The sequence below is a fragment of the Phalaenopsis equestris genome, unplaced genomic scaffold (assembly GCF_001263595.1).
Source record: "Phalaenopsis equestris unplaced genomic scaffold, ASM126359v1 Scaffold000860, whole genome shotgun sequence".
Taxonomy (NCBI): domain Eukaryota; kingdom Viridiplantae; phylum Streptophyta; class Magnoliopsida; order Asparagales; family Orchidaceae; genus Phalaenopsis; species Phalaenopsis equestris.
This window is the reverse complement of record NW_018165300.1, coordinates 230,666-238,672: the sequence shown is the minus strand read 5'-3', so window position 1 is coordinate 238,672 and position 8,007 is coordinate 230,666.

Sequence of the window (8,007 nt, the reverse complement as noted above, 5' to 3'; positions counted from 1 at the left end):
AATTATAATATTAAATTATAATATTTAAATATGAGATACTATGCAAGTATACGTATCGTTATCAAGTAATATAGGAATTTTTTATTAAGCCCCGAATATCGAACTCACAGGGAGATTAGCAATATGCACTTTAGAAAACTAGAAAGTTTAGAAATTTTAGATGACAAAAATCTACTTAGCAAAATATTCTTACTTAAACTTAAGGTGTTATAATAAGAATTAAAATTTGATTCTTTTTATATTCTTTGATTTATTAAAATAAAATACGCAACTAATTAAATTAACTAAATATTTGCAAGATGAAGGCTATATAAGTAAAATATCTTTTTTTTATCATGAATCAGTAATAAGTTATCATGAATCATTGTGTAAGTATGTTAAATGTGTTGTGCCAAATATGAGCAATAATATTCTTTACCCTTACTAGAGATGCTATAAAGAACATTGGCTAATCTATAGTTTAAATAGTCTTGAAGACCAGTTAGGCAGGGAGGATACCAGCTCTCACTCTAGAGTTCCCTCTTCTCCCTCCACCTGGGGGCTAACATCTCGTATCAAAACCTAAAACTCACACTAAAGTCCTTTAATTCTACACCCATGAAAAGTTTATTTCCCTATTATTTGCACTCAATCATATGAACCACTCAACCCTATGAACTACATTCTCGTCCATGAAATCAATATGTGATTTTAAATCATTTGTTGACTGAGACAATATTATCTTGGATCTTACATGTTCTCACAACAGGTATCAACATCTTAATTGACCAAATGAAGAAGTAAATAAAGTGCAAGGTTTCAAATCATCATAACTTCTACCAACATTGAAGCCTAACACTCCCCACAACTTCCTTTCAACATTTAATCACTTATCATTTTAAGGAAAAAGATAAAAAAAACTACTCAGAATCCATGGAGAAAACACAATCACACATGAGTTTAAAAGTAGAAATCATGCACACAAACAAGAAATCTAAATTAAAACCAAGTGTAGTCAGAAAGATAAACACTTATCTCAATTCCTCTCCACCAAATGTCTTGAAGTTTCTTTGAATTCTCTTCCTTCACTCACAATACAAACTAAACACTCAAATTAAAATAAAAAGAAATTGGTCGGCAGTGACAGCGATGGGCGGCAGTGGCGTACTTGGATGAATGATGGCTGTAAATTTTATGGGCGGCTGGCCTCTTGTCTTGATGATCCAAGCCTTTTCTTATAAAAATCCAAGAGGTGTCTTGGTGTCTCTTCAAAAAAGTGTCTTCATTCAATAAATTTTCTAGACGTTGCTTCCTCAAAAGCCAATTGAATGATTTTTTGTGTCCATGGGCTATTTCCCACGTTTTTACCAAGGGTTGCTTCAAACACCTCTTCAATACTTTAATAATTCATTCAAATTAAATAATTTATCACATAACTACTTCTGGCACTTAAGCACGGGTAGTTGGTACTTACATGTGAAACCTCTAGCGCTTAGGCATCAGTCTTGGGTGCTTAGGCACCCTTGTTCATTTTTGCTCATTTCTTCATTTTTTTCTCCAAATTTGACCATTTTTTACTCCTTTTAGCATTTTCCATCCATTAGAATGTACCTGAAAAAAAAACACACAAATACCTTTCATTAAAGCGCATTATCTCAAAAATAGGTATAAAAATATGTATAAAAACACTATATATTTTAGGTGTATAATTCATCTACCGTAGGGTTTGCATAATCTCTTAAAGATCTAAACTCTTCACCATTTTAATTATTTTGATTTGTCATTTCTTGAAAATTTTAGTAGTTTTAAATTTTTTAATATTTCTAATAGTTCTTTCTAATTCTAAATCGTAAGGCACAAGTCCTGTGGAACCTGAACTACGCATACATTACTATGAAACACATAAATAAAACAAAATAAAATAAAATAAAAACACACAAACAAGAACTTAATATAAAAAAATACTACAATATTCCTATAATAAGTCTTATAGTTTAAATAATTAAAAATAAGAATTTTGCTTTCTAAAAACCTCTTTTGAAAATTTTGTAATTCGATCCCCCACAACGGCGCCAAAAACTTGATCTCGACTTTCTATATAGATGTTTATTGCAATTTATGCGATCATATGCTTAATTTTATTAATAATGATTCTTACTTTGCAACAAAATCAAAAACTTGATCCCAAGCAAAAGCTAGGTAAATTTTTCACTATGATGCAAATAAGAATAAAGTTATAATATTTAATTATGGGATACTACGTAAGTATATATATTGTTATCAAGTAATATAGAACTTTTTATTAAGCCCCGAATATCGAACCCACAGGAAAAAAATTGACAATATGCACTTTACAAAACAAAAGAAATTAGATAACAAAATTTATACTTAGCAAAATATTCTTACATAAACTAAATATGTTATAATAAGAATGAAATTCGATTCTTTTTGTAATTTTTTTTTATATATGAAAATAAAATAAACAACTAATTAACTTAACTAAATACTTCCAAGATGAAAGCAATATAAATAAAATATCTTTTTTCCTTATCATGAACCAGTAACAAGTATAAAAATTTTGTTGTGGAAGCATTCTAAATGTGTTGTGCCAAATAGGAGCAATAATATTATTTACTCTTCCTAGAGATGAAATAAAGAACATTGACTAATCTATAGTTTAAATAGTTTTGAAGATTGGTTAGGTAGGGAAGATACTAGCTCTTATTCTAGAGTTCCCTCTTCTCCTTCCACCTGGGGGGCTAACATCTCATATCAAACCCTAAAACTATAAATCAAATTAGGGGTTTAAGCTTGTCACTCCAAAGTCCTCTAATTCTACATCTATAAAGTTTATTTTCCTATTTATTTGCACTCAATCACATAAACTACATTCTCATTCATGAAATTAAATGTGATTCATACCATTATTTGACTGAGACAATACCATCTCTGGCCTTACATATTCTCAGAATAAGTATTAACATCTTATTTGGCCAAATCAAAAAGTAAATGAAGTGTCATGTTTCAAATCATCACAACTTCTTCCAACATAGAAGTGAAATACTTCACATAAATTTCTTTTAATACTTAATTACTTGTGATTTTAAGGAAAAAGATAATAAAAACTGCTCAGAATTCATGGAGAAAATACAATCACACTTGAGTTTAAAGGTAGAGTTCATGCACACAAATAAGAAATCCAAATTAAAACCAAATGTAGTAAAAAAAAATAAACACTTATCTCAAATTCTCTCCACCAAATGCCTTGAAGTTCCTTTGAATTCTCTTTCTTCACTCATAATACAAACTAAAACTCAAAATAAAATAAAAATAAAAACTAAAACTCAAAATAAAATAAAAGTGGCTGGCATCGGCGGTTACTTAGATGGATGATGGCTATTGGTTGGGATTGGCTTGCTCTCTCTCCTTTGATGACCCGAGTCTTTTTTATAAAAATCCAAAGGTGCCTTGGTGTCTCTTCAAAATTTCTCTTCATTCAATGAATCTTTTAGAAGTTACCTCCTTTCAAAAGCCAATTGAATTAATTTTCGTCTCCAAGGGCTATTTCCCACATTTTTACCTAGGATTGTTTTAAACACCTCTTCAAAAATTTGTCTAAATTTAATGAGTCATCAAATAACTTCTTTTGACGCTTAAGCGCATGGTACCTGGCGCTTAGGTGCTACTCTCTCTGTATAACTTGAGCGTGAGCGCTAATCCTTGGCGCTTAGATGCATTTGTGCACCTTCTTCATTTTTGCTCTAAATTTGATCCTTTTTCACTCCTTTCACCATTTTTCATCCATTTTATTGAACCTGAAAGAAAAGCACACAAATATCTTTCATTAAAGCACAATATCTCAAAAATATGTATAAAAATATGTACATTGTATAAAAATTCTATATATTTAAGGTATATCAGCGACCCAACATTAAATTACTTTAAAAGCTAGTCTTTGACCATCAAAATATGGTTTCAATCTGTGCCCATTCACTTTAAATATCTTTCCATTCTTAGGATCTTCAATATTAACAGCTACATAGGGATAGACTTTTATAGCTGTGAATGACCCTTTCCACCTAAACTTCAGTTTTCCAAGAGAAAACTTCAATTTCTTATTGTACAATAAAAATTCCTATCCATACTTTAATTCCTTTTTTGTTATCTTCCAATCATTTCATTCTTTCATTTTCTCCTTATATATTCTAGCATTATCATAAGATTCATTCATAATTTCCTCAAGCTCATTTAATTGAAATAACCTTCTCTCACCGACAGCTTTTAAATTGAAATTGAACTCCTTAATAACCCAATAAGAATTATGCTCCAATTCTACTGGTAAGTGACAAGTCTTCCCAAAAATTAATCTATATAAGGACATTCCTATAAGTGTCTTAAAAGCTGTCCTATATGTCCATAATGCAATATCTAATCTAGTAGACCAATCCATTTTATTAGGATTCACAGTTTTTTCAAAAATTCTTTTTATTTCACGATTAGATACTTTTGCTAAACCACTAGTCTGGGGATGATAAGTAGTTGCATTTCTATGCATAATTTTATATTTTTCCACCAGCTTAGCAATTTTTGCATTCCTAAAATGAGATCCTCCATTGATAATGATTATTCTCGGCATTCATATCTTATAAAAATATTTTTGATTAAAAATTTTGAAACACTCTGAGCATCGTGTCAAGGTAAGGTGATTGCTTCAATCAATTTTAACACATAATCCACTGCAATTAATAAATACATATTTCTGAATGAGACATAAATGGTCCCATACAAATCTAATCCCTATGCATCAAAAATATCAACTTTCAAGTTAAAATTTAGAGGAATTTCATTTATATATATATATATATATATATATAATCAATATAATCTAGATTGTAAAATTTTATGAAAAGTTCTATCAATTCCCAAATTGACCTTTAAATTAAGAATCATGAAATTTTTGGATAATTTCTTAAATTTCTTTATAAGGCACACATCTTCTAAATCTTTGCATTATTTGTACAAATATGGGTCATCGCAAAAGTAAAATTTTGCATTGTGAATGAATTTTTTTTCTTGTTATTTTGTCAGCCCGTATGGTAAAATATCACTAACATTATAGTTAGTAATATCAGCATACTATGGTACTTTCCATCCTTTAGCAGCATAAAGTTGTTCATCAGGAAAAGTTTCATTAATTTCTTTTTTTCTAAATTTAATGTTTCTTCCTATTCGAGCCTAGATAGATGATAAGCAATTTGATTATCAATCTCTTTATTATTGACTACCATAAAATCAAATTCTTGCATCAAAAGTACCCATCTATTTAATCTTTGTTTTACATCCTTCTTTTGCAGTAGATATTTAATACCTGAGTGGTCCGTATGCACAACACAATTAACTACAATTAGATATGACCTAAAATTATTAAAAACAAAAACAATAGCTAATAACTATTTTTCAGTAGTGGTGTAATAAATTTGAGCATTATTAAGAGTCTTACTAGCATAATAGTTTTTCAGTAGTGGTGTAATAAATTTAAGCATTATTAAGAGTCTTACTAGCATAATATATAACTTTAAAAAGTTTGTCATATCTTTGCTCTATAACAACTCCAATTGCATAATCACTGGCATCACACATTAGTTCAAAAGGTTTTTCCCAATCAGGTGAAAAAATTATTAGAACTGTTATCAATTTTTCCTTCAATGTTTCAAAGGTTTTAAGACACTCTTGATTAAAATCAATTTTTGTATCTTTTTTCAGAAGTTAGCATAAAGGCATTGTAATTTTTGAAAAATCTTTAATATATCGCCTGTAAAATGCAGCATGTCCTAAAAAACTCCTAACTCCTCTTACAGTAGTAGGTGGAGGTAGGTTAGATATAATATGTATTTTTGTAGGATCTACTTCCATGCCATTTTTTGAAATTTTATGCCCAAGTAAAATGCAATTCCTCCTAAAATTATAGATTGACAACTTTCTCAATTTACTAAGAGAGTCATTTTTTCACATCATTTTAGAACTTTCTCTAAATGATTTATATGTATTTCAAATGAATTTTCAAAAACATAAAAATCATCCATAAAGACTTCAATCCATCCATAAAGACTTCAATCCTTCAATCCCTTTTTTTAATTAAATCATTGAAAATTGACATCACACATCTTTGAAATGTTGAAAATGCATAACATAATCCAAAGGGCATTCACCGAAAGCAAAAGTTCCATAAGTACTAGTAAACATTATTTTCTCTTGATCCTCTCTTGCAATATGTATTTTTTGGTAACTAATATATCCATCTGAAAAGAAAAATATATGTGCTCAACCAGTCTATCAAACATCTGGTCCAAAAATGGTAAAGGAAATTGATCCTTCATGGTGGCCGAATTTAATTTTCTATAATCTATACATATTCTCCATCTAGTGACTTAACTTGTTGGTATTAATTCATTATTCGCATTTCTCACTATAGTCACACCTCCTTTCTTTGGAACACAGTGAGTTAGACTCATCCAAGCACTTTCTAAAATAGAGTATATTATTCCAGTATCTAACCATTTAAAAATCTCTTTCTTAACAACTTCTTTCATCATATGGTTCAATCTCCTTTAAGGATCAACTCTTGGTTCATGACAATCTTCCAATAAAATACTATGCTTACAAATTGAAGGGCTGATTCTTTTAATATCAACTAATGTCCATCCAAAGGCTTTCTTATATCTTCTTAAAGTTTCCAACAACATTTTTTCTTACATATCAGTTAATTTTGAGGATACAATAGCAGGTAATGTGGATAAATCTCCTAAAAATGCATACTTTAAATGTGTAGTAAGTGTTTTCATTACTAGTTCAGGCGGTTTCTCAATAGAAGAAATCAAATTCTTATTATTATTTGTAGGATCTAACAGCTCAAAGTGTTCTTGAACATAATCCAATTCTTCTTTACTCGCATCCATAAATTCATCTTGAAGTTTATCCTCATCTTCCAAATATCATTTTTCAATTTTTTTTTAAATATCTTTATGAAATATTTATGGCTTAAATATTTGTTAACATCTATTTTGAAGCATTCAATTTCTTGCTCTTTTGTAAGGTATCTCAATGATTTTACAATATTAAATGTAACATCTTGATCACTAACTCTCATAGTTAGTTCTCCTTTTTGCACATCTATCAATGCTCTTCCAGAGGCAAGAAATGGTCTTCCAAAAATAATAGGAATTTTATTATCTTCATTCATAGCTAATACAAAAAAGTCCACAGGAAAGATAAATTTATCAACATTTACTAAAACATCTTTTATAACTCCTTTAGGGTAGGTAATTGAATGATCAACTAACTGAAGAGTTATAGCTGTAGGTGAAATTTCTTCTAAACCCAACATTCTGAAAATTAATAGAGGCATAAGATTAATACTTGCTCCTAAATCAAATAAAGCTTTTCCAAAAAAATTTTCACCAATAGCAATAAGGAATAGTAAAACTATGAGGATCTTTAAGCTTTTCAAGAAGCTTTTTTTGAATTATAGCGCCACAAGAATTATAGTGCTACAAGTGCTACACTCCTCACTGAGTGCAACCGTCTCATTATCTACAAACGTCCTTTTCATATTAAGTATATCCTTCATGAACTTTATATAGCTTGACATTTGTTCCAAGGCTTCAACAAATGAAATGTTTATCGTTAATTTCCTCAATATTTCCAAAAAAATTGAAAATTGTTTATCTTTGTTTCTCTGCTTCAATCTTTAAGGAAATTGAGGCGGTGGTATTTCTATTGTGATTTTCATTGGTTTGATAGGACATTCTGAATCGAAATGAAAATCATCACCAGATTTTTCATTTTCCACCTCATCTTTTTCAACTTCAACTTCTTTTTGAACTTTGGGTTCCAATTCTTTTCTGCTTCTTAGTTGAATAGCCTTAATTTGCTATTTGTTCTGATCTTAGGATTTACTTCAAGGATTTACTTCAACATTACTACTTCAACATTACTAGGCAACGTCCCTGGAGGTCTATTGCTAAGTGT